This window comes from Macrotis lagotis, chromosome 5 (genome assembly GCF_037893015.1).
Source record: "Macrotis lagotis isolate mMagLag1 chromosome 5, bilby.v1.9.chrom.fasta, whole genome shotgun sequence".
Classification (NCBI taxonomy): Eukaryota; Metazoa; Chordata; class Mammalia; order Peramelemorphia; family Peramelidae; genus Macrotis; species Macrotis lagotis.
Window position 1 is genome coordinate 129,258,228 of NC_133662.1, and position 26,179 is coordinate 129,284,406.

General features: G+C 34.6%; 1 protein-coding gene across 1 annotated transcript in view; it reads right to left on the reverse strand.

The window, feature by feature from the left end:
- The window catches only part of LOC141489371 (uncharacterized), a 794,154-nt gene that overhangs the window by 466,145 nt on the left and 301,830 nt on the right, over nt 1-26,179 (reverse strand). The window lies entirely within an intron of this gene.

Consider the following 26,179-nt stretch of genomic DNA (forward strand, 5'->3'; position numbering starts at 1 on the left):
TTCACAGATCCCTAAACTTAATTCTCAGAATTATCTTTAATTTCCTCCCTTCTAAGTCTCTATATCATTCAATTAGTGACCAAAACCTGTTGAGTCTACTTAAGTAATATGTTTCATTTTTTTGACTGTATCCTCAGTATCTAGCATAGGTCCATACATATAATATGAACCCTCTTTCCATATACCCCATGTTATTTGTTATTTGTCTAATAGGTCATCATGATGTAGATTCAGTAATTGAGAATCAGAAGAATGGGTTCAAATACATTCTTTGCTGTATCTTGGCAGTGCGAAGGTGAGGTATACTAGATCAGTTAATGGATTTGGCATCAGAAGATGGTTTTAATGCTATTTTTCCTTCTTATCATCTGGAACCTTGCATGAATCAGTTAATTTTCAGGACCAGACTTTCATCTGTAAAATTAGGGGATTGAGTTTAATTAATTCTAAGAAACTTTCAAGTCTTAAGTATGTGATGTTATAACTGGGCAAGCAATAACAATTCTTGGTCTCAGTTTTCTCATTATTGAGATTAGATTAATATTTGCATTTCCTGGGAAAAGACTGGGAGGAAATCACAATCAAATGTTAAAATGCTATAGATAAGATCTATGATGATAACAAACTACAGGTGTTATGGAGAACTTTTGTTTATCTGGATATGATACATCTAGAAAGTCAAAATCCTAAAGCAGTACAAGTCCTGTCTAGTTATAACTATGATATTATATAGTACTACTAAATATATGTTCAGTATACATGAAAACTTTAGACACTGGGGTTCTGCTTATGACATATTCTACATATGTGACCTAAAGCAAGAGACTAAAGCTTCCCTAGTTCTTATCTTTCTCATCTGTAAAAAAGGAACTTGTATGATTTTAAGGATTCTTCCATTTAAATGTTTATGATCCTAAGATCCAAACATATCTATGTTCTTTAACTTTCCCTTTAATTGCTCAAAATTTATATTTCTTTGAGGAAATTTTATTATTTAAATTGTTTTTCTCAATTAAAAGTAAACAAAAATATTAAAGATTTTTAAAAAAATTTTGAGTTCCAAATTCTCTCCCTCCCTTCTCTTCCCCTTCCTTGAGAAGATAAGCAATTTGTTGCAGATTATATAGGTGCAGTCATGCAAAATGATATTTATATTTCTTCTCTAGATTTTTGTGACCTTATGATATAGTATAAAAATTATAGTCTACTTTTATTACATTATTTTTTGTTTTTAAAATAGCAGACTATATGGTCTGTCAGCTGGGGGATGATGAGGTAAGATTTCTCACTCTGACTTCTTCCTTAGTCTGCTGGATTTAACTCTACATATAACACAGAAATTCCATTTTGAAATTCCCTGCAGCTCTCAGTTAAATGTAACTTTCTCTAACCTTTTTAGGAGTTTATTCCTAAAATCTTCTGTAAAACTGTTGAGTCCAAAGCTCTATACCACCTAATTGCTCCTGATCTATCTAAGTAGTAAATTATCTTTCATCTATCCTTTATCTATGCATGTATATATAGGTATCTAATTTATATATTAATGTGATATAAAAAGATGATATTAATGTAACTTTTTTTTAATATAGTCAGGAACAATGCAAAAGAAACTGGTCCTCGGGGGGTGGGGGGGAGGGAAGCAAGATTGGGGGGGGAAATTGTAAAACTCAAATAATATCTTTAATAAAAATAAATTAAAAAAAACTGTTCCTTGCATTGTATGGGAGGATCTGTCTAAGTAAAGGGGCTAAGGTATAACTCTGTTGTGATGTATCATCATGCTTATTTTTCCATCTTTTCTTGGGTGATATTCTTAAGAGAGCCAATGCCCACAAAAAGACTGCTAAATGAGATAGGAAAAGTCAAAAGAAACCAAAGAAGCTATTGTCTTTTCAGTGCAGAATGAATATATCCATTTCTCCTTCCCTCTCTTTAAATCCTGTCATTATTTAATCCTCATGGTTCATTGACTTTTGTATACATAAAATAATGTATATAGCACTTCAATTAATGCTATTGTCTTTACCTGCTTTTTCTTTTATGCCTGCCTACTTGTGTCACATTATTCATCTTTCCCCTAAAGCTTTTTTTTTTACATGAAGCATATGCATTTAAAATAAGAAGGAATAATTAAAAAGGGTTCCACACACTGTGAGCCATGTGACAAATGTTCATGACAATACCCTAGAATATTGTTTGCATTTGACAGAACAGCTGGGTTGGATAGATTTCCAGTAATGAATTACATACATATTTTCACATTAGTTACTGGAACTCATATGTCTTTAGAAAGGTGTACAAAAAAGGAATGACCCCACAGAAAATACAAGGTCTTGTCTTGCTATCCATTTGCCAGCAAAATTCTCTTTGATTTGGAATATGTTTATTTTTTTGACCACCACGACTGAATATTTTTCCTTCCTCAAAACTTGTTTGTTTTTTCAGATTGCTGAACAGAAGGTCATAGGCTTAAATAGGGGTAAATTGGATCCAATTCAAAGCTGAAAAAGATTATTACACTCTAAGGCTATAATAACCTCATCAAAAGAGAGAATAGTTAAAGAAAAAAAAGTATGGTAGTAAAAAGGACTGTTCGTAGAATCAGATGATCCATCTTCAAACGATGGTCCTGCCAGACTAAACACATGATTAAATAAGGTCATTACCTTTTTTGGATCCTTATTGCTTTTGCTCTTGAACTGGTGCTAAACTATACTAACAAGATCTGTCTTATAGGGTTGCTATGTGAATGAAATGAGATAATGCATTTGAAGTGCTTTGCAAGTGGTAAAGACTGGTATAAACTTAAGGTTATGATTAAATTTAGATAGAAAAAAATAATTTATGTTAACAACTTTTATTTGATTTTATTTCTGATAGTGTTGTTTTCATTCAGCACACAAATGAAAAATATTGTTATACCAATTCTCACATAGCAGCTTGTGCATGCATATTTTTAATTTAAAAAAAATTTATTGATATATTTTACATTACCTTCATCTTTTAAAAGTATTACTAAATGAAAACAAAAAAATTATCCAATTGATTAACTAAGTCTGATAATAGATGCAATGTTCTATATCACAAAGTCTCTGCCCTTTGCAGAAAAGGGAGGTAGGGCTCATTTTCTAATGTCTTTATTTCTTTGGGGTCAGGTTTGGCCATTATAATTGAACAGTGTTCAAGAATTATTTTTGCCATTGTTCTTTTCATTTATATTGCTGTAGCCTTTGTGTATATTTTTTACCTCATACTCATGACTTCATTTAGATGTATCAATACATCTAAATCTTCCCATATGGTACTATATATTACATTGTGAAAAACTGTTTCAAAATAATTGCTATGGTCAATATAGAAATATATTAAGAATGATTATACATGCACAACCTATATCAGATTATCTTCCCCTACCATGGTGAGGAGGGAGAGAAGGGAATGTGGTAGAAAAATGTGTCAAAACCTTGTAAAAGGATGAATGTTGAAAAGCACATTTGCATGTGATTGGAAAATAAATAATTTTTAAATTATGTTTTATATTTAATTTTAATTATATTTCAATTATCTCAATTATCTATCATAAAGTAAACATACATTTAAGTGCTTTCTATGAGCCAGGCACAGTTCTAAGACATGGGTGGGGAGGGGATACAAAGAAAGGCAAAAAAAGAATCTGTACTCTCAAGGAGCTCATGATCTGATGGGGGATACAATATTTAAAAACATCTAGGTACATATATATGCATATATCATATATATATATATAGGAGATAATACAAAGGAAATCATAGAATTAAAGGGAATGGAATAGAGACAGAATTATTATTTGGCTTGGGTTTGAGATTTGATTTTTTTTTTAATCTGTAGTTGTTTTTATAGGTAGTGAGATTGTAGCTTGAAGGAAGTCAGGCGAAAGAGATGGGAAAGGAAAAAAATTCAAGGTCTAGAGGACAGCCAGCTAAAGTGCTCAGAGTGAGGAGGAATATCTTGCTTGGGGAATAATAATGAAGCCAGTGCATTGTAGAGTACGTGTGGGGAGAAAGTGGGCAGAAGTGCAAAAAGACTGGAAAAGCAGGTGGGGACAGGTTACAAAGGGTTTTGAAGTGAAAAATGGAGGCAATATAGAGTCATTATAATTTATTGGAGTTGAGGTGGAAAGGTGTCATGGTCAGACCTATTCTTTTGACAGATGAGTTAAGGAATTTTCAAATATTTGAGGCAGAATGACTAACTAGAATGTCTATCACAAAAGTATAGGTGTGAGAAGAATAGGACCTACAATAGGATTCTAATATTGTCAGAGGAGAAAGTATAATAAGAGATGATACCTAGAAGAGTCAAGGGAACTTTACAAATGATTAGATATGGCCAGATGACAGAGTGAGAAGTCAAGAATGACAGCCAGTTGAGAGTCTAAATAACTTGGGGTGTTATGGTACCCTCAACAGTAAGAGGAAAGTTAAGAAGAATAGAAGGCTTGAAGCACGGAAAAGTAAAGAATTCAGGGTTGTAGATGGAAAATTTAAGATGTTTATGGCATATTTTGTTCAGATATTTAGTAGGTAATTGGAGATGTTAATCTGGAAACTAGGAGAAAAGTTACGACTGCATAAGTCAATCTGAAAATCTTTATTATATATGTGAAAACTGAATCCCTAGGGAACTGATGAACTCACCAAGTAAAATAAAACTGAGGGACAAGAGCAGAGGGCTAAAGACAAAGCCCTGGGAAAAACACATGATTAGCGGGCATGATCTGTATATTTTGCGAGAATAAAGACTGGACCTGGGGTGCCTAGGTGGTGCAGCGGATACAGCATCAGCCCTGGAGTCATGAGTACCTGAGTTCAAATCTGGCTTCAGACACTTAATAATTACCTAGCTATGTGGCCTTGGGCAAGCTGCTTAACCCCATTTGCCTTGCAAAAACTAAAAAGAAAAAAAAAAAAAAGACTGGACCTTCTTTTTGAAATTTTCAAAGAACCTGGAACTCTTCTTGAACTGAGTCCTTGGTGAATGATATTTTAGACTGATTAACTGGGTAAGAAATTATACCTTGGATTCCAATTCTGCATTAAATTCACTAAACCCTATTACCTGGTACTATTACCTGGAAAGACATTTGGCAGTTTTGATATCATATATTTTTGGTATGTCATAAATTAATTCCAGGGAAGCAGGTCATGAAACTTCAAAATAACTCAAGCATCGTTCTATAAATAAAGTGCCATAACTAGAAGCAAATCTGGAAGCCTCAAAAAGTCTCCCCCTAAGCACATCCAACTTACTGGTCAATAACTCCCTTCCTTCATATCACTTCAGTATTTTATCAAGCTGGATACCAAAATCAGATTAAAAACAATAGGTTGGGGTATGATTTGGTGCTGAAAGTGCTGCCAGTCACTGGTCTAATTCTCACTCTTTAATCTGGTCTTTCATGCCTTACTGCAAATCCATTCACTGATTTTTTTTTATCAGTTTTTAATCTAGTCTTAAAGTAAAGTAAAATAAAATCAACAAAGACTCCATTACTCTTTCCAACATGAATGCATTAGGTTATTATGAATAACACATGTGCCTTAACTGTTTAATAGAGCAGATTATGTTAATATGAGCTAATGACTAGGGGAAAGACAGAATAAGATTCCTAAACTCTTCCTTGTATTTCTTAATAGCTCAACTGTAATCCCTGAATAGTTATTTAATCTCTTTATTCCCTAGTTTCTTCATTAACAAAAAGCATTCAAGACTAATTCCTCAGCAAGTTTCCTGAAACACATTAAATAATGTCAATACATTTTGTGTCTTTCTGTATACTCTAAAAAGTTAGTTATACTACTACTTCTTTTTTCAGAGGTAAAATCTATGGCATTTGCTAAGTGATAAACTCTGAGATTAATCATCCTCCTCTCAACTAAGAGAGGGAATGATGAGTAAAGGAGAACATTTAAGTTTTCAAATATGGAAAAGTAAGTGAATGCTGATACCATTGGTAGAAAAAATGGAGTCAGAAGGGGGAGTGGGTTCAGAAGAAAAGAGATTAATATAGTTTTGGTATTTTAAAAACTAAATGCCAACAAGAAGTCAAATAGAGATGCAGGTAACTTGAGAACTTGACAGAGAGGTAAGGTCCCACTTTAAGAGACATTCCCCCCAAAAAAGGGATAGTTGAGGCCATGGGAATGAATGATGTATGGGGTCTAAATCACTACATCCCATTTTACTCTATACTCTAACTATATGAGACCATAGACTTTTGATTCAGAGTAAACAGTTCATACTGAAATGATATTATGCAAAATTGTATATCCCTTGGATAGGACAAGGAAATTTGTCCATGCCTCAGTGGCATCTATAAATTACCAAACTAGTGAGATCCTGTTACATTTGAGAAGTTGGAGCAAATATGACATTCTTCTAAATAGCTCAAAAAGAATTACCTAGAGGGTAATTATATGTCCAGGTCTATTCTCTTTCCCCTTTGAAAGAAGGACCTTATGATCTTCACAGAATACAGAAGATTTTGAACTTTTTATCTTTCTAGTGATGTCCGTATGGAGTCCCTAGATCAGCTGATGGCAAAAGCTACAGATTTCTCATGGTTACAGGGAGCATCTTGAATACCTCACAAATGGGAGACAACAAAAAACTGCTAGTTACCTCCTTTACTAAATAGGCTCTCTAAGTTTGAACCCATTTCTTCTTCAAATCTGTATGTACCTTTGGAAAATTGTGTCAGAAGGTTTTTTTTTTTAATGGGTGGAGGTTATATCAACTTTCCCCTTCTATTAAAACAATCTTTCAGCTGTTCGGCCAAGATGGCGGAGAGAAGACAGGCACAGTTCTAAAGTCTTCTGATCTCTTCCCCATCTATCACATGAAACAAACCTCTTAAAAGAATTCTAAACCAGGAAACCCAGAAAGAAAAGCCAGGAGTGGAAAATCTACCTCAGGATTTGTCTCCTGCAGCAGCCTTGGCTGAGTACTGGCGGGTGAATCTGGGCTCCAGGGAAGATCAGCCCAGGATCAGCCAGATTAACAGCTGAATTGGAACCAGGAGTCTGAGGGCCCGAGAGCCGGACCTGCTGGATCAGCGGTGGGGCTGTATGAAGGGGGCTTGGGTCTGCGGGGAAGCAGAGGCACTGGTGTTGGTGCTGTCCCCCTGGAGCTTGGGGAAGGGGCTGTGGGGAGAGGTCTGGTGCAGGAGAGCTGTGGATACCATCCCTGGGCTCCTCAGGTCTGAGAAACTCTGAGTGCATACCTCCACTGCACAGAGGCCTCCTCCCAAACAAATGCAAACTACTTCTGCCTCAGGCCCAGGTGTGTGAGCAGAAGAACCATCCCAGCTGAGGAATGACCTCAGGCCAGGGTAAAGCCCACCATTGATTGAAGGCAAAAGAATTCAATAGCTCCAAATCCTCCCTTCTGGCAAAGGGAGAAGGCCTCCCAACCAAGGTCACAGACACCCCAGAGAGGGCAACCAGCTCCTCCTACTGGCCAGCAAGAGAAACTGCACTCAGTAAAGCCTTCAGCGATCTGAAGCCCAGGTGAACCAGCCCCCCCGAACTCAAGGTCTTAGCATAATGAAGAAGGGTCAGCAGAAAGGTGGATCCATAGAAAAATTCCTGGAAGGGAAAGACCCCAACTCAGAGGGACCTAGAACCTCTGAGGAGAATACAATCTGGTCTCCAGCACAGAAAGACTTCCTTGAAGAAATAAGGAAGGAGCTTAAAAATTTGGGAGAGACAATTAATACCTTTCAACAAGAAAACAAAACCTTAGAAAGTACAATTAGACAAACACAAAAGGAGAATAAATCTCTCAGATACTCAAATGAGCAAATGCAAAAAGAAATTAATTCTCTCAAAAACTCAATTGGTCAGATGGAAAGCTCTTTCAAAAGTAGAACTGACCAATTGGAAAAGGAGTTGCAAAAGGTTAATGAAGAAAACTCCTCCCCCCAAAAAAGAACGGAGTCTACAGAAACTAATGACTCCATGAGACAGCAAGAGTCAGTTAAAATAAAAAAATAGAAAAAATAGAAGCAAATGTAAAATACCTCATCAACAAAACCACTGACCTCGAGAATAGATCGAGGAGGGGCAACCTGAAAATTATAGGACTTCCTGAAAACATTGAAGAGAAAAAAAGGCTGGACTTATTATTACAGGATCTAGTGATGGAAAACTGCCCTGATATCATGGAATCGGAGGGCAAAGTAGTTATTGAAAGAGTACATCGATCCCCACCAGAAAAAGATCCTAAAATGAAAACACCAAGGAATGTTGTGGCCAAACTGCAGAACTATCAGATAAAAGAGAAAATCCTGCAAGCAGCCAGAAAGAAGCAATTTAAATATCAAGGAGCCACAGTAAGGATCACGCAGGACCTGGCTGCATCAACTTTAGGGGATCGAAGGGCCTGGAAGGAGATATTTCGAAGAGCATGGGAGCTTGGAATCCAGCCAAGAATCTACTTTCCTGCAAAACTGAGCCTTCTCTTCCAGGGAAAAAGATGGGCATTTAACTAAATGGAAGACTTCCAAAAATTTCTGATGAAAAGACCAGAGCTAAACAGAAAATTTGGATATCAAACAGGAGGTTCAAGAGACACATGAAAAGGTAAAAAAAAGGGGGGGGGAAGTAAAAGGAAAAAAATGCAATCCAGTAAGTTGAAACTGGCTATATTCCAGCATGGGGGGGGGGGAGAGACTCTCATAAATCCTGAGAAATGTAACTCTAACAGAGAGAATACACCTAGCCAGAAATGATGGACATCCATGACCTATCCATGAGACTGCTATCTAATGGGATGTAACTGGCTTTAACCTCACTTGGGAGAAAGACTCTAATAACTCTCAGGAATTTTGACTCTATCCAATAGAATATACTGAACTAGAAGGGACAGACACTCAGAATTTTCTATGACCTAGATAGAATGATCTAAAAAAATACACTACCTCCCTAAAAAGGGGGACAGGAAAGAGAGGAGGAGGGAGGGGATTGAATGGGACAAGTCTCATTACACTAAGAGGTACCAAAGACCTATGGTAATAGAGGGGAAGAAGGGAGCAGAGGAGAAACACCTGAATCTTCTTCTCATCAGACTTGGCTTGAAGTCAACCTACACATACTCAGTTAACTTATAAAACATCTAACCTTTCAAGTATTAAAAGGGGAAAAGGGGAGGGGGGACGGAGAAAGGGAAGGGGAGTGGAGGAAATAAAGGGAAATAACAAAAGGAAGGGAAGGGAAAAGGGAAAAAGGGAAAGGAGAAAGAAAGGGGAGGGTGTGATATAGGAGGGCAAACATACTGAAGAGGATGGTATTCAAAAACAAAATACTGGGGAATATTGATAAAAGGGGGGAAAGGGGGGAAAATACAAACAGAGGGAAGATAGCACAGAGGTCAATAAAGAATTAGTAATCATAACCTTGAATGTGAATGGGATGAAATCTCCCTTAAAACGTAAGCAAATAGCAGAGTGGATTAAAAACCAGAATCCTACAATATGCTGCTTACAAGAAACTCATTTGAAGCAGAGAGACACATATAGAGTAAAGGTAAAAGGTTGGAGCAAAATATATTTTGCTTCAGCTGAAGTAAAAAAAAGCAGGGGTAGCAATCCTTATCTCAGATAAAGCAGCAGCAAAAATAGAGAGCCTTAAAAGAGATAAGGAAGGAAACTTTATCCTCCTAAAAGGTACCATAGACAATAAAGTCATTTCAATATTGAATGTATATGCACCCAGTGGGCCAGCACCCAAATTCTTAGAGGAGAAGCTGAAAGAATTACAGGAAGACATAGACAGCAAAACTCTACTAGTAGGAGACCTCAACCTCCTGCTTTCAGATCTAGATAAATCAAATCATAAAACAAACAAGGAAGAAATTAGGGAGGTAAATAGATTGTTAGAAAAATTAGATATGGTAGACCTATGGAGGAAACTGAATGGGGATAGGAAGGAATATACCTTTTTCTCTGCAGTATATGGAACTTATACAAAAATTGGCCATGTACTAGGACATAAAAACCTAATGATCAGCTGCAGAAAGGTAGAAATAGTGAATACATCTTTCTCAGATCACAATGCAATAAAAGTCATATGCAATACTGGACCAAGGAGATATAGACCCAGAGCAAATTGGAAACTGAATAACCTCATTTTAAAAAATGAGTGGGCCAAAAAACAAATTACAGAAAGAATTAACCATTTTATCCTAGATAATGATAATAATGAAACAACATACTAAAACCTATGGGATTCATTCAAAGCAACTCTCAGGGGATATATTATAGCTCTAAATGCTTATATGAATAAATTGGAGAAAGAGGAAATCAATGAACTAAACATACAACTAAAAAATTAGAGAAAGAACAAATCAAAAATCCCCAATCAAATACCAAATTAGAAATTTTAAAAATTAAAGGAGAAATTGATAAAATCAAAAGCAAAAAAACTATTGAATTAATGAATAAAACCAAAAAGTTGGTATTATGAAAAAAACCAATAAAATTGATAAACCTCTGGTCAATTTAATTAAAAAAAGAAAGAAGAAAACCAAATTGCTAGTATTATAAATGAAAAAGGTGAACTCACCACCAATGAGGAGGAAATTAAAGTAATAATTCAAAATTATTTTGCCCAACTCTATGCCAATAAATTTGATAATCTAAGTGAAATTGATGAATATTTACAAAAATATAAGTTGCCCAGGTTAAATGAAGAAGAGATTAAATACCTAAACAACCCTATCTCAGAAAAAGAAATTCAACAAGCCATTATTGAACTCCCTAAAAAAAATCTCCAGGGCCTGATGGATTCACAAGTGAATTCTACCAAACATTTAAGGAACAATTGGTTCCAATCCTATATAAACTCTTTGGAAATATAGGGAAAGATGGAACTCTGCCTAACTCTTTCTATGAAACCAATATGGTACTGTTACCTAAACCAGGAAGAGTTAAAACAGAGAAAAAAATTATAGACCTATTTCCCTGATGAATACAGATGCAAAAATCCTAAAGAAAATCTTAGCAAAAGGACTACAACAAGTCATCACTAGGATAATACATTATGATCAAGTAGGATTTATTCCAGGAATGCAGGGTTGGTTCAATATTAGGAAAACTGTTAGTATACTCAATTATATCAATAACAAACCTATCAGAAATCATATGATCATATCAATAGATGCTGAAAAAACTTTTGACAAAATACAGCATCCATTCCTATTAAAAACACTAGAGAGTGTAGGAATAAATGGACTGTTCCTTAAAATAATTAGCAGTATCTATCTGAAACCATCAACAAGCATTATATTCAATGGAGAGAGGCTAGAGGCATTCCCAATAAGATCAGGGGTCAAACAAGGGTGCCCATTATCACCACTACTATTCAATATTGTATTAGAAATATTAGCATCAGCAATTAGAGAAGAAAAAGAAATTGAAGGAATTAGAATTGGGAAGGAAGAGACAAAACTCTCACTCTTTGCAGATGACATGATGGTCTACCTAGAGAATCCTAAGAAATCATCTAAAAAACCACTGGAAACAATTAGCAATTTTAGCAAAGTTGCAGGTTATAAAATAAACCCCCATAAATCCTCAACCTTCCTATATATGACTAGCAAGAAACAGCAGGAAGAGCTAGAAAGAGAAATTCCATTCAAAGTAACCTCAGACAGTGTAAAATACTTGGGAGTCTATTTGCCAAGACAGACTCAGAATCTTTTTGAAAACAATTATAAAACACTTCTCACACAAATTAAATAAGATTTAAATAACTGGGCAAATATCAACTGCTCATGGATAGGGAGAGCTAATATAATAAAAATGACAATTCTACCAAAACTAAACTATCTGTTTAGTGCCCTACCAATCAAAATTCCAAAAAATTACTTCAATGAGTTAGAAAAAATTGTAAGTAAATTCATATGGAGAAATAAAAAGTGAAGAATTGCCAGGAGCTTAATGAAAAAAAATGCAAATGAAGGTGGCTTAGCACTACCCAATCTAAAATTATATTATAAAGCATCAGTCATGAAAACTGTTTGGTATTGGCTAAGAAATAGAGTGGTGGACCAGTGGAATAGACTAGGTGTAAAAGCAGGAGAGGAGTATGGTAATCTGCTGTTTGATAAACCCAAAGAGTCCGGCCACTGGGATAAAAACTCCCTCTTTGATAAAAACTGCTGGGATAATTGAAAGTTAGTATGGAAGAAACTTAGATTAGACCAACACCTCACACCCTTTACCAAGATAAGATCCAAATGGTTACAGGACATAGACATAAAAAACAATACAATAAGCAAATTAGAAGATCAAGGACTAGTCTACCTGTCAGATCTATGGAAAGGGGAACAGTTTATCACTAAGGAAGAGTTGGAGAACATCACTAAAAACCAATTAGATGATTTCAATTACATTAAATTAAAAAGCTTTTGCACAGATAAAACCAATGTAATCAGGATCAAAAGAAAAGTAGTAAATTGGGAAACAATCTTTACAATTAATGATTCTGACAAAGGACTCATTTCTAAAATATACAGAGAACTGAGTCATATTTTTAAAACAAAAAGCCATTCCCCAATTGACAAATGGTCAAAGGATATGAAAAGGCAATTTACAGATGAGGAGATCAAAGCAATCCATAGCCATATGAAAAAATACTCTAAGTCACTAATTATTAGAGAAATGCAAAGTAAAGCTTCTCTGAGGTACCACCTTACACCTCTCAGATTGACCAGTATGACCAGGAAGGATAATGATCATTGTTGGAAGGGATGTGGGAAATCTGGGACACTATTACACTGTTGGTGGAGCTCTGAACTCATCCAACCCTTCTGGAGAGCTATTTGGAACTATGCCCAAAGGGCAACAAAAATGTGCATACCCTTTGACCCAGCAATACCACTACTGGGTCTATACCCTGAAGAGATGAGGAAAAAGGGTAAAAACATTACTTGTACAAAAATATTTATAGCAGCCCTTTTTGTGGTGGCAAAGAATTGGAAATCCAGTAAATGTCCTTCAATTGGGGAATGGCTTATCAAACTGTGGTATATGTATGTCATGGAACACTATTTTTCTATTAGAAACCAGGAGGGACGGGATTTCAGGGAAACCTGGAGGGATTTGCAGGAATTGATGCTGAGTGAGATGAGCAGAACCAGAAAAACACTGTACACCCTAACAGCAACATGGGAGTGATGTTCAACCTTGAAGGACTTGCTCATTCCATCAGTGCAACAAGTGGGAACAATTTTGGGCTGTCTGCAAAGGAGAGTGCCATCTGTATCCAGATAAGGAGCTGTGGAGTTTGAACAAAGTAGAAGGACTATTCCCTTTAATTTGGGAAAACAACCCAGATATCTTATTGTCTGATCTGGTTACCTCTGAGAATTCGGTTCTCTTTAAGGATATGATTTCTCTCTCATCACACCCAATTTGGATCAAGGTACAACATGGAAACAAAGTAAAGACTGACAGAGTGCTATCTGTGGGGTGGGGGTGAGGGGAGGGAAGCAAGATGGGGGGAAAATTGTAAAGCTCAAATAATATCTTTAATAAAAAAACAACAACAATAACAACAAAAAAAAACAATGTTTCCTAGGAGCTACATAGGCTTCCTGGAAAGAAAGGCATTAATTGGGGCTTGAGCTGGGGGCATTAGCAAATTCTTCCTTATATTTATAGTAGCTCTTTGTGTGGTGGCAAAGAATTAGAAATTGAGTGAAAATTCATCGATTGGTGAATAGCTGAACAAGTTGTGGTATATGAATGTAATGGAATACTACCTTTCTTTGAGAAAAGATGAACAAGTGGATTTCAGAAAAACCTGGAAAGACTTACATGAATTGATGCTGAGTGAAGTAAACAGAACTAGGAAAACATTGTACACAGTTATTGCAATATTGTGTGATGATCAACTATGATAGGCATGACTCTTCTCAGCAATACAGTGATCAAATATAATTTTAAAAGTTTTGTGATATGAAATGACATCCACATTCCGAGAAAGAACTTTGAAGTCTGAATGCAGATGAAAGAATACATTTTATTTTTTTCTTTCTAGTGGTTTTTCCCTTTTGTTCTGATTCTTCTTATATATGTGATATATAGAGAGATATGTTTGATAGGATTGTACATGTATAATGTATATCACATTGCTTGCTTGTGGAGGGGAGAGGGAAGGGAAAGAAGGAGAAAAATTTGTAAGTCAAAATATTAAAAAAATGTTGAAAACTATGTTTATATACAATTGAAAAAAATATTATTAATAAAGTAAAAAAGAAAATTCTGCCATTCCAATTCATCAGTGATTCCTCTGGAAACTGGAGGAGGACACATTACCAGACTTTGAGCATAGCTACTCATTAAGATGAATTGGAATTAAGATAAAGATCCTCAGAACTTACATGGGCTATGATGATATCCAGAAGTAAGGATATCCAGTCTAAAACTAAAGAGGCCAAAGAGGATGATGGGGGGGGGGGAGAAGACCATTGGATTTTATCAGTTAGGATGTCATTGGTGATATTTGAAAATCTGTCAATAAAATCATGTATTCAGGATCCCTATGACAAGAGATTTAGGAGAAGTTATATCACAAGGAATTAGAGGTATTTGCTATATATACTACTTATGTCTTTTTTAAAAAATCAATTGTTATTGCTATAATTTCTTTATATCACCTTAATTTCTTGCTGTATTGTTTTGCTTACCTTTCTCTGTTCATTGAGCCATAATTTGTTTGGAAGGGAAAAAAAGGAAAGGGAAGAAAATAGAAAGGAGAGGGGAGGGGAAAAAAAGGAGGGACAGAAAGATAGGACAGGTAGGAGGGGGTAAAAGAGGTGAGAGGAGATAGAAGAAATTTAAATGAAGCAGATCAGGTCATTAATCAGCTTCTAAAGAGGGATGTGAGGGGTGCTGTTTTAGGACAGTGGTTATGGAAATGAGAGAAGTAGGTTAGAGTTTCTTGAGTACTATTAAGGGAACAGGTGAATATTAATGATCACTCTGTGGAATTGTAACTACAGATGGCATAAAACATTTGACTGAATTTTTTCTCACTAATATCAATTTTGAAAATTGTCTTTTGGATTGAATCCTAGATATTATATAACTTTTCTAAATAAGAATTGAGAACTGAATATACAATAACAACAGCAACAGCAAAATACTTCTCCATATTTAATTATCTGGGCCCTGAAATTCACTGTGCCTTTTGTTTATATAATACAAAAGAGGCTATTTGGGTCTGCTATTAGTGTATTACAAAAATTTCGGGAATGCAAACTAATCATCAGTGTTTATTGTGTGCTCCTATCAAATCTTCTTCTGCTTAGTATCTGGGAAGAAGAAGCAACATTAACAATAAAGATATAAGTCTTCACATTTGATCATCTTGGATAGAATTCAGAAAAGGGTTGAACAGCATATGGACCTTGTTAGAGTCAAGTACCAGCTTCTTTGTCCACTTTATTAGGGATTAAGCAGAAACAAGTTCAAAGTTACAGACGCCATTATAGCCATTATAGTAACTTAATCATATCCAGGCCTCAGGGCAGGTAAAGCAAATTAATTAAGAGATTAGACTATGGATATAATGGCTACAGCTTTCCAGGGTCAAAGTTAAATCATTTTTTTCTTTATTAATTAAATTTTCATGATGCCAGTTAGACCAATGATGTATATACACTCTGAACCCCATTGTATAGGAGAGGATAGTCACAATACAAGACATTTTTCTCTTACTTTATGACAACTAACAATGCTTCCTAAATAAATGACTACAATTTTTAGATCCACTGTCCCTTGTTCCATCTATTTCCATTCTCTTTAAATGTTCTTTTCATATGTTTATACTTTTGTCTTGCATTCTTTTCCCTCTATTTCCCATTTTTATCAATTCCATCTACCCTCCTCCCTATTTCTTCATTCCCATCTTGCAAAATAAAATTGAGGTCTATTAGTTCCAAATATAAACCTAGAAAATTTAAAAATTACTGAGACTTTAGAGATCATCAAAAATGCTATCCTCCTCTTCATATTGAAGCTAAAGAAACTAAGAGCAAAAGGATTAGCTGACTTGCCCACCAGGGCCTCAAAGTTAATTAAAAGCAAAAGTGGGATTAGAAATCAGGGTTTCTGAGGACCAAACTGCTGCTCTTTTCATTATACCACCTTCCCTCATTCAGTGTCATAATTGACTTCAGAATGCTCTAGCCACATCTCAAAATTTAATGAGGTTCATTAAAATACAAAAGATAAACTATATGAAAACTATATAATATGTCACTTTGTCTTAAAGTGCCAGACAAATCAGAAATTAGATTTAAGGTATCACTCAAATATTCTCTTTCAGAAGTATTCAGAGTTTAGCTAAAATTAGTCAGTGCCAGGCAATAGTTATCATGGAAGAAACAAAATGAAAAGTCTAGGGATCAAGTAGAAATAAGTGTGATAAATTAAAATGAGAAAATGCCTTTTGATCATAAAATTATTATTTGCTATCATACACATAGAAATTCTAGTGGCTCTCTATTGCCTCCAGGATAAACAAGCAACTCCTTTGTTTTTCATTTAGTGTCTTTGTACTGTTTTTACACCTTCAACTTTCCACCTCCTCTCAAATTTTATAACCTCCCTCCAGTAACATTGGTCTCCATGCTCTGATATCTTTCAAATATTCCATTCCCTAACCATGCTTTTCACAAACCATACCTTATAACTAGAATGCTTCCTCATCTCTGTCTCATTTTCCTTAAAATGCCAACTGAAATGCTTTCTTGATCCCCCTTAATTTTCCTGTACCTCCGATGATTATTTCTACTTTATCCTCCATATAGACTTTTGTGGGTGTCCATCAATGTTTACTTGCTGTTATCTCCATTATACTGTGAATTCCTTAAGAAGGGCCTTCCTTTTACATTTCTTTATCCTTAGTACTTAGAAAATTGCCTTGTTTATTGACTGTGTGACTAATTAAATAGACATCAAAAGTTACTATAATAGGACATCTTGGTGAAATAATAGATTGAGTGCTGGGTCTGAAGTCAGGAAGATTCATCTTCCTAAGTTCAACTATGAGCTCAGGCACTTAATAAATTACATGATTCTGGTCAAGTCATGCAGCTCTGTTTCACTTTCCTTATCTATAACTTTGTTGAACCCAATTGAAAATAAGAAGTCACTATAATGCTCCCAGGAGGATTACTGCTTTAAATAAATCTCCTGAATATTAAACTAGAAGAAGGATATACATTAGGACAAAGTGCTGAGATTCAATCTACATAGTCATACTGCTAGGACATTCTTATTTTATACTAGCAATACTAATAAAAACTTTTGTAAATGAATTGCACATTTCTCTATAATGAGAAAATATGAATTATTGTAAAAATTCTTTTATTTGGAATAATCATGGCAAAGTTAGAAATTAATTAAAAAGTCTAAATGATAGATTAAAAACAAATGCCATTTTGTTACTTTCAAGTGCATTCAGTAACAAAATAGTTCACAAATTATTGTCCAGAAATTTTCTTTAGCAGTCTTTTTAATAAAATTATCAAATATACTTTAATAACCATTTTATTATATATAAATTAATAATTCTAAAATTATTATATAATAATTATATATGAATTATATATGAATTATATGATAATTATATATGAATTATATAATAATTATATATGAATTTTTTCAAAATATTTTAAACCTGTTCTCTTAGTGAAATCCTACCTCCACAATTATACATAGATTTGAAGGCATTTTTATCTGGCATCTGATTGGAACAAATTAATCATAATAAAATCTTGAGTATTAAATATGCTAATGTTTTACTGTTAAGATTCTTATTTTTTCAAGTGCTTTTTTTTTCAGTCCAGTCCAGAATATAAGGGAAGCTATCAATGTGACTAGATGTAGGAGCAAAGTAGAGATATTAGGTTTGAAATCTCAAAATTGAGAAGGTCTCAATGAAGAATTTAAAAACTTAATTTTGAAATTTTGGGTCAGGCTGCTATATAAAGGAGATCATTAAAAAAGGATAAAGAGAAAGAAAAGAAATTCATGAGAGTGGGCTGGAAATTATGAACCAGATAAATTGAAAGATTATTTGAATAAGATAACTGCACACTGAATTATATATCCTAGGAATACACACACACACACACACACACACACACACACGTGTGTGTGTGTGTGTGTGTGTGTGTGTGTGTAAGTAGGAAGAAGCCTTATTACCCACTGTATCTAATGTCTCATTTTACACAGGAGGAAATTGAAGAAAGAGAGGTGAAGCAACCTGATCAGGACCAAGAGTATAGTCTGAGGTAGAAATCAAACCCTGGTCTCTGACTGCAAATCCAATGTCTTAACCATTATGGCATGCTGCCTTTATACAGTAGAAATTTATTACTGCTTGGTATGCCAAGAGGCTTCTTGGGTTGCAATAATGCCTAACTGAACATATGGAAATTGGAAAATTCAAAATAGAAAAGATTTTTCTTTCTATGTAATAAGAAAAGCTAAGAGAGAAAAGAAAGTTTTTTTTCTACATTTGAGTAGAAAAATAAAATGAGAAATAATAGTCCTAAAATAGTTCTAAAAATGATTAAAGCTATGTTTTTTTTAAAAACATTGCCTATAGGGGACGGCTAGGTGGCACAGTGTATAGAGCACAGGCCTTGGAGTCAGGAGTACCTGAGTTCAAATCCAGCCTCGTACACTTAATAATTACCTGGCTGTGTGGCCTTGGGCAAGTCACTTAACCCCATTGCCTTGCAAAACCTAAAAAATATATTGCCTATAGATGGAATTACCTAATAGGTATATAGATTGTATTTCAAGATTTGCTATATGCAATATAAACAATACAATTTAACAGTCTTGAATCATCAAGTGAAGATGATTTCTACCCCATAATAGTTCTTTAAAGTGTTCTTATGAATTCTTCTTAGACTAATATATATCAAGTCATGGCAATTATATCAAATATCTCTTTACAGAAAGGCAAAATAGTACAGTAGACACACACACACACACACACACACACACACACACACACAAACCCTCTCAATATAAAGTCAAAGGATCTAACTATTAATCTTTATTCTTCTACTCCTAGTTGTACAACCTTAAACAAGTTATTTAATTCCTTGAGACCTCTGAAATCTGAAATTCAAAATAAGATGTTTGGATTAGATAATATCTAAGTATCATTTGTTTTTAAATCTATGATCCCTCTTGCTAAGATGCTTGAGAGAAGGGATCATTTCTTATACCTTTTTATCCTGCCACTTTTCTCCCCCCATTGTGCTTATAATAGTGCTGTACTTATAATAGGCACTCTGTAGTTAGGTTCCCATTAGTGTTAATAATGAATTTTATGAAGTGATCTCATTATATGAACTCACATCACATATTTCCAATGAGGTGTTAATAATTACCTTATTTTTTGTTTCAATTGTGTCTGACTCTTCATGACTTCATCTTGGGTTTTCTTGGCAAAGATTCTGTAATGGTTTGTCATCTCCTTTTCTCACTCATTTTACAGATGAGGAACTGAGGCAAATAGGGTTAAGTGATTTGTCGAGGTTAGCACTACTAATAAGAGTCTGAACCCAGATTTGAACACAGGAAGATGTCTTTCTGACTTCAGGTCTGGCACACTACTTTACTTTGATGCCTAAATGCCATCTTTTACATGCTTAGAACCTTGAATAGTGTTTAAATACATTCCACTACTTCAGGGGGATTCATTTTTTTAAATAATTAGTACAGACAACTGTACTAAACAATTGTCGATTGACTAGAGCAGATCCTCAGACATTTATACCTCTATGAGTGTTGATTGACTTCAAAGCATAAGAATGATATCAAAGACAAATGGGAGAGAAAGCTGCTTATTGTTCCAATTCTGACCTTCATTGCTTTGTTAAAAAATAATTTCCACTATCCAGGAGGAAAGGAAAAAAAGCAAAATTAGGTAGAAACAGGAAGCCTCAGACCTAAAAGCCTCTCCTGAAAAGAGGTCTAGACACAGCATTGAACAAAGACTTATAATTGCCTTGATTATGAACATGAAAGAGATATAAAAATAACAGTGGACTATTATAACCTTTGTGGGGAAGCCAAGTGGCACAATGGCATCCATTGCCTCACATTAGGGAGACTCATCTTTCTGAGTTCAAACTTGACCTCAGACACCAACTAGCTGTTTGATACTGGGCAAGTCAGAAGGCTCAGTTTCCTCATTTGTAAATGAGTTGGAAAAGGGAATGGCAAACAACTTCAGTGTCTTTGCCCAGAAAACCACAAATAGGTCATGAAGAGTCAGACATGACTGAAAAAATGACTAAAAAACAACTGGTATAACTTTTTTGGAATGACTATAGCAAGAATTGATGATTGAGACTTACAAGTGAGAAGATGACCCCCAAAATGGATCATTATAGAGAAGAATATTTCTATTTAATTTTTTCCCATTAGAAATTCCTCTTTTCTGCAAGAAAGTTCAGAAAAGTAGTAAATGTTCTAAATGACCCAAAGCTATTAGCAATAGATCAGAGAATAGAAAAAAAAAGAAAAAACTGCATGTTCAAGTTAACTTTTAAGTCCAAAGGTTAGGCTATGCTAGCCAAGCTGTTTTTAGACATAATCTTCATTTTATAGGTCTAATTCACTGTGTAATTGTGCTCTTTAGATTCCCTAAGTTACTGTTTTTTCCCAGTCTAATGAGAACAAAACTAGACCTGAATGTGGTTTCAGATCAAATTCAGATGAGTTATTATTAAAAATAAGAAGAGAAATAAATTAAAAATTTAAACAAGACTGTCATTTTTCTTTGTTCTTTTGATAACAAGTTTAATAATATGTCAGAAACTCATATGAAATAGAAATGGATGAATGATGCAGTGAATTTTGTCTACTTGTGATAAAAGCAACAATAATATTCTAGAGTAAATTTTCTACAGTAAGTATTCCACAGTAAATTTCTCTTGGATACAAAATAGATAACTTTTTCAGAGTAATTGATAGGGAGCATAAAATCTTAACTATTGATTACTATTGCTGGATATCTTTTGAGATTGACTATTTTAAGGGGGGGGGAAACATTGACTTCAGATTAACTATATTGTTTTAGCCATATTGTCCCCAACTTGTCTAAGTCATTCTTTTTCAAAATAGTGTCAAGTTATGGAAGAAGATCAAAAGAGGCAAATTCTCCCCAGGTTCCCCAGCAATCAATTCTGAAGTGATTAGACTAGTGTGAAGCATGCTGTAGAAATTATGGAAGAGTTGAACCTAATTTACCAAAGAGAAGTAACTGGAAGAACAGTCAATTGTTTTCTTTGAATATGCTTGTTTTGCAATATTTCAAACATAAAAATTACTTTTACTCTGTCTCTTGGGAGAAAATATCATTTTTTAAGGTTTCCCTTGGTGAGACATTAGTTAATACTGAAAGAAATCATTATATATTAGAATTTGAAAGATTGGGAAAGGATCATAAAACTGGAAATATAGAATGAGCAATACTAAATAAAAGTAGGAATATAGTTTTATTCATTCAAAAAACAATGAATAACCATCTATCAATGTTTCATTTGAGACATATAGTAAGAAATAAAAAAAATCCCCAAATTACTAATTTCCACCTCTCTTTGCTGAAAATCATTTCCAAAGATGGTAAATAAATCTGGGATTGTATTGCATATAGTAAAGTCTATGACAGGAGTCCTCAACCTTTAATCATGGAGGGCAGCTCAGTATAAGAACGTCATTTCAAAGTATATCAGATCTGAGTACCCATAACTGGATTTTCCCTCATTATCTTTATCTCCATCCTTAAAAATATTTTCTTTTAATTTAAGAACCTCAATAATTTGGTTGTAAACTATTTTTTTGCATTATTTTACATTATTCTTCTCCACACATTCTATGAAGGAAAGGAGAAATTCTCAAAGGTAGGAATAAGTAGAAAATTTATTCCAAACTGAGGAGACAGTCAGTATAAAGGCATGGAGAGAGTTGGGAGGTAAAAATGTCAAATTCAAGGAATAGCAAATAGGCCCATTTAACTGGAACATAAAGTGCATCAACAAGAATAATGTGAAATAAACATGGAAATGTAGACTGGAAAAAGGCTACAAATATCCAGTTATGAAGCTTGTATTTTACCCAAGAGAAAATAAATCATCACTAAGGCAGATAAGATAGTGTGGTTCACAATGGAAAGAACACTGTCTCTGCTTTCAAAGGACCATGGTGAAAATACCATCTCTCTGATGCTTAGTAACATTGCGATCCTGGGCAAGATATTTAATTTCTCTGGGCCTTGGCTTCCTAATCTGAAAATGGAGAGGGTTGGACTAGGTGTCTTTGAAGTCTTTTCCAGCCACTAGGACTGAGATCTTATTAAAGTTCTTGAACAGGAAAATGATATTATCAAATTTGTGTTTTAAGAGAAAAGACTAGAGACAGGGGACTTCCTCAAAGCAACGACCTTAAATGCTCTTTTAGACAAAAATCAATAAATATTTATTAAACAGCTACTAGGTACCAGATACTCTGCTAAGTGCTGAGGATACAACAAAATAAAATTGGGGCGGGGGCAGGGAAGGGAGTCAACTGGAAGGTTCAAATAAATTGTGGAATTCTATGCCTCTGGGTATTTGAGCGAAAGCCAGATCCTGGGAATATTTATAGGAAGATGCTTATAATTCAGAGAGCAATGACTTTGTCCCTGACTTACTTCCTCTGTCAATCTCAAACCTTACCCTTCTGAATTTGACTCAGCCTGATGCCAGCTACCGAGACCCAAGTCTGACCTTGACAGATCCCTAATCTTCATATAGAAATCTACCTTGATTTATGTTTTGACTCTCCTCCTTTTGCTTGACTTGACCATACTCTAAATTAGCAGTCAGATTTCCCAGCCAAATTCCTGTCATCAAAGTTATCTGCTCACGCTATTAAAAAATAACCAGAAGGAACATTTATATTTTTCCATGCCTAGCAATGAATCATGCCTAGGCATCAAGAGGATTACCAAAATGCAATATTTTGTTCTTATACCAAATGGGAGACAAGATATTGAGATAGTCAAAGGCTAATTGAACAATTCCTGCATCCAACAAACATACACTAACAATTAGGGAGCAATTACAAATCAATACATGACCATGCTCTCAGAAAATAAGGAATGAGAGAACGAATTCAGAGAACATTTACCACCACTGCTACCTGGCTCTTTGTTTCAAGAAAAGAAAGGTTCAGGACATTTAGAGTCCAGCTTTGTTATCTTGAGTCTGTTTTTTGGTTATCAATTTTCCTTTCTCCACTACAATCTTTAGGTAGACTATAAGGAAGCTGTAAGCAAATATGATTTGTGGGAATCCATAGCGATGCTTTGAAGCATACAATAAGCACTTGTTAAGTGCTTGCAAATACATCAATTGATTGAATTCTTTCTCCACAGATACCAAAATCAGCTTCTTCAGCTTCAGTTCTGACTATATCATTCTTCTATTCATTATACTCTGATTGCTTTCTTAGTTCTTAGAATTGTATATAAACTCTATGTTTCAAATTTGAAGGCAATTATTACCTTTTCTACATTCTGCAATTCAATCAAACAGATCTTTCTTGCTGTTCTTTACAAATGGAATTATCTCTTGTCTCTGCATCATCTCTCATTTCCTATTCATCTTCACCTTGTAGAATTCCTTACTTCAAGATTTAGTTCAGATCTTCTCATCTCTATTTTAAGCCCTTTCTGATCCCCCAGATGCAGATCTCTTCCCCAAGTTACTCTTTATTTATTCTATAAATATTTATTTGTTATTTGTGCATATTGTATCTCCCCTTATAGAAGGTAAACTCTGTAGTCAGCCTCCAGAAGAGTGCCTGATACATAGAAGACACTTAATGGAAATGCTTGATGATTGATTGGCTGATTTTCTCTAAAAGGTAAAGATTAGACTAGATTATCTCTGAAGTCTCATCTAGTCTTTATATTATATGACCTCAAAATACCTAAATATCTGGTTTGAACACTCATAAACACAGTATAGGTGATCATGGTTATTTCAAAACATAAAAGAAAAATGCCATATATGATAGAAACAAGGCTTTTAGAAAGTCCCATTCAAATTCAGACATAATTTTTTCCTTACCAATTGCCCAACCACTGTGGTATACTATATTGAGAATATTTTACATTGAGAAGCACTGATTTACTGTTAGCAAAAAAAAATGATTTTTATTCCACTGTTATTTATACTCTAGGTTAATACACATTTATTGTTTGGAGATTTGCTTAAATATATTTCCTAAAAGATAAGCTGACCTAGTTATAATTTTAGGATCTTATTTTCCTTTTTTGAAGTAGTTGATTTGTCCTACGTTGTCTTCAGAATCTTTCTCTGTCTCCCTGAATTCTTTGTTGAAAGTAATAGAGACAGTCACCATTTCCTTAAGCAGCCTACTATACAATCATTATCTGCTGTTGTGAATTTCAATAAGACTGAAAGTGGGTTTCCATTTCCTTAATTGCAAAATGAGGGATCATTAGTCCTTATTAATGCAATCTAGAATATTTATGTACCTTCAACCTATATGTGCTCTTTCCTTTTTGATTTCCAAACCTAAGACATGGGAAAGAGTCAGAACCCATTAAATCTGGTCTTTCTTTAGGAATATACTATTCTCAATTCTTAAATGTTATGGTCATGTCATTAGGGACTGATTTAAGTTTTGTGGGAATTGATTCCCTAGCAGTGGCGATATGTGTTCCACTACCCCATCAACATTTTCTTCCCTTTATTCCACTGAAACCAGTAATATGCAATTATATTAAAACTGATCAGAAATTGAGATGAAGTCCATTGTGACAAAAGAGAATTGTGCTTCATGATTAACTGTGGCTCCATTAATGAAATGTTCAATGGGAAGAACTGACATGAATGTAATTACTGATAAAAAATTTATGTAAGTAAAATTAATTTTTTGCTTTCTTTCTTTCCTATTAATACATGGTAAGCTTAGGATACAAGAAAGAATCAATGATCATATATCTTAAATTAATGTACCTATAAGTTACTAAAATTCTGTATTACCTTTCCCCCTACATAACTGGCCCTGTATTAACTTTAATGTTCTTTTGCTATAAATTTAAAAAAACTATTAACTATATATTTACTTGGAGGAGTCTCTAGTATCCCTGGAAGGCAAGAAGTATTCTTTACAGGACATCACATAAAACTTTTGTTTTTGTAATTCTTATTCATGTATCAGATACAGATAGTCCTGCCTTTGGTAAATACTTGCTGAGTCATTTATTATTTTAAAGATTTTATTTCATTTGAGTTTTACAATTTTCCCCCTAATCTTAGTTCCCTCCCACAATCCCCCCACAGAAGGAAATTTGCCAGTCTTTACATTGTTTCCATGGTATATATTGATCCAAATTGAATGTGATGAGAGAGAAATCATTATCCTTAAGGAAGAAACATAAAGTAAAAGAGATAGCAGGATCAGACAATAAGATATCATTTTTTTTTCTAAATTAAAGGTAATAGTCCTTGGTCTTTGTTCAAACTCCACAGTTCTTTCTCTGGATACAGATGGTATTCTCCATCACAGACAGCCCCAAATTGTCCCTGATTGTTGCACTAATGGAATAAGCAAGTCCATGAAGGTTGATCACCCCCCATGTTGCTGTTAGGGTGTACAATGTTTTTCTGGTTCTGCTCATCTCACTCAGCATCAGTTCATGCAAATCCTTCCAGGCTTCCCTGAAATCCCATTCCTCTTGGTTTCTAATAGAACAATAGTGTTCCATGACAAACATATACCACAGTTTGCTAAGTCTTTCCCCGATTGAAGGACATTTACTTGATTTCCAATTATTTGTCACCACAAACACGGCTGCTATGAATATTTTTGTACAAGTGATATTTTTGCCCTTTTTAATCATCTCTTCAGGGTATAGGCCTATTAGTAGTATTGCTGGATCAAAGGGTATACACATTTTTGTTGCCCTTTGGGCATAGTTCCAGACTGCTCTCCAGAAAGGTTGGATGAGTTCACCTTGCTGAGTCATTTACCCTGTCATTACAAAGACAACACTAAGACTCTAATTTATAGTTGAGTTGCCAGTCT